Source organism: Austrofundulus limnaeus, unplaced genomic scaffold, assembly GCF_001266775.1.
Source record: "Austrofundulus limnaeus strain Quisiro unplaced genomic scaffold, Austrofundulus_limnaeus-1.0 Scaffold46, whole genome shotgun sequence".
Taxonomy (NCBI): Eukaryota; Metazoa; Chordata; class Actinopteri; order Cyprinodontiformes; family Rivulidae; genus Austrofundulus; species Austrofundulus limnaeus.
In genome coordinates this window covers 2317651-2320291 of record NW_013952448.1, presented here as the reverse complement: position 1 = coordinate 2320291, position 2641 = coordinate 2317651, and the positions used below count along the sequence as shown (strand labels likewise).

Here is a 2641-nt window from a genome sequence, read left to right as displayed (position 1 = left end):
GTGCATATTAATAACAGTACATCTTTAACATGCCAGAATTAGCCAAAGGCTAGTTTTCATCTGTAGTCCTGGTGGCCAGTTTTACAGTTGCACCCTAGGAAGATATAAATTTTTAAACAATAAAATCATCAACACTTGAGAACAACATATTTAAAGCAGTGTTAGTTCACTGCAAGAGAAACAAAAGTAGCAGCATAAATAGTGAGATACAAATAAAAATAGTTCTGAAAAGCAGCAGCAAATCCTTCAGTCCATCCGTCCGTCCATTTTCTCCCGCTTATCCGGGATCGGGTCGCGGGGGCAGCAGCCTAAGCAGAGAGACCCAGACTTCCCTCTCTCCAGCCACTTGGGCCAGCTCAACTGGGGGAATCCCAAGGCGTTCCCAGGCCAGCTGAGAAACATAGTCCCTCCAGCGTGTCCTGGGTCTTCCTCTGGGCCTCCTCCCAGTGGGATGTACCCGGAACACTAGGTGTGTGTGCGTCCAGGAGGCATCCTAACCAGATGCCTGAGCCACCTCAACTGGCTCCTCTCGACGTGGAGGAGCAGCGGCTCTACTCTGAGTCCCTCCCGGATGACTGAGCTTCTCACCCTATCTCTAAGGGAGAGCCCAGACACCCTGCAGAGGAAACTCATTTCAGCCACTTGTATCCGCAATCTTGTTCTTTCGGTCACTACCCAACGCTCGTGACCATAGATGAGGGTAGGAACATAGACCGACCGGTAAATCAAGAGCTTCGCCCTCTGGCTCATCACCTGCTTCACCACGACAGACCGGTTCACTACTACTGCTACTACTACTACTAATAATAAATATTCTCTTTTGTTGGTAAATTCATAACTCACTACAATATAAAGGGAACATATGCTAAATCCACTTTGTAAGGCTGGACCAACAAGTCGTCCCTTGTTGACGTCTTTTAATTGATTTGTAAATAAAAAGTTTCTGCACCACCATATAGTTGTAAACTCCTCTATCAAACTAGAATGAACCACTTTTCTCACTACACAGGCAGCTAAAATTTATATGCATGCATTGTCTTTTCTCATATTTCTTATTTTCTTACAACTTGGTCCCATACAACAGCAATTGTGTTAAAACGCATCAAATCTCTTCAAAAAGACAAAGTTCTTGATAGACAACCTTATCATGTTCATTACTGTACAATCATTGATAAATGGACTTTGAAAATTATCAAAGATTCAGTGATTTAAGTTTTGTTTTTAGGGCCTTAAATGGACACACTCCTCCACCTTTAAACAATTTTATCCACAAATATACATCCAAAAGTAGAGGGGACTGTGTTGTTGTAAGTTTGGTCGAAAGGTCACGTCTATCAGAGGAACTCTCTTATGGAATGAACTACATGCAAATATCAGAGACTGTGACAGTCATTCCATTTTTAAAAAGAAACCTAAAGTTTGGCTGAAAAAAAATCAGTCATGCATTCATTTGTAACATTATTTAACTATATACCCTATTAACTTGAGGAGTTTGTGTGTTTGTTGGGCAGTGTTGAATTGTGTGCACTTGTTTAATGGACTGTTTTTATCTGCTCAGGACTATGGATGAAATTTAGTTGTTGTGCTAATTCCGGCGCAATATATTCACAGAGTATTGGTTAATGTGCATTGTCCTCTTAAATAAATAAATAGAAATGGAAGCTGGAGGGGTGGTGGGGTGTGAAGCTCCTCATTTAGATGTGAAGAGACAGACTCAAAACGAGTTGATCTAAGGGGTGAATGAGGGGCTCGTGGAGTTACAATAAGGAGGAACTCAGACCAAAGCATTGCAGTTCCACTTTACATAGACCCCAACTGAATTTAATAATGGAAAAGAAGGATTTAAAAGCATGACATGTCTCCTTTAATTGCATTTTAACAGACAGAAAACAATCTTCTGTATTCACAAATGCAAAACGTCTCGATTTACTATCAGAGAAAATGTATTCCAAATGTCAAATTTCCCCTTTTTTCTAGACTCGATGTTAAATAAAAAAAAAGCAGATGTCAGTGTTGACATGAAGCTGGGTGGGGTTTCCTGAGGGAACGAGCATTTCAAGCCAAAGTAAACTTCTAAATCATCAAAAAGCCACATTTTTTTCCATAATGTGTTTGTGAGTCAGCAGGTCATACTTTTTGTTGCATCTTATCTTAATAAACTTTTAGGCTTTGCTGTTCTTTTTTTCTTAATTTACAGCGTTTTAATCTAAAGGTATGATGTTTTGATGACTTCATTTAACTGTTGTTTAAAGTATTTTTTTTATGAATGTAATAAAAAATGTATACCAGCCAAGGATCATTTCCAAATTTTTTTCTGCCTGGAAATAAGACAATGTTAAGTTAATGAAAGACTAAATCACGTTTAAAGGCACTTTAAACTAAAAATGATCAAGTCAGAGTAAATGTTTAATATTAAAGGGATCATGAGTGTTTAGCAGATTTACAGTATTTCTCTATTATTTGGCAACTCTGACTTCCTGACAGCCAGAAAGATCTGGTTTTCACTATGACATCATCTGCAAAACTTTTCTTTTTCTCCTCATGACTCTACACTTTTATACGCATTAAAATTCACACACACACACACACACACACACACACACACACACACACACACACACACACACACACACACACACAC

At 39.0% G+C, this 2641-nt stretch overlaps 1 protein-coding gene across 1 annotated transcript in view; it reads left to right on the top strand.

Moving 5' to 3' along the window:
* The window catches only part of nox4 (NADPH oxidase 4), a gene marked incomplete in the record, with an annotated part of 29530 nt that overhangs the window by 7119 nt on the left and 19770 nt on the right, over window positions 1–2641 (top strand).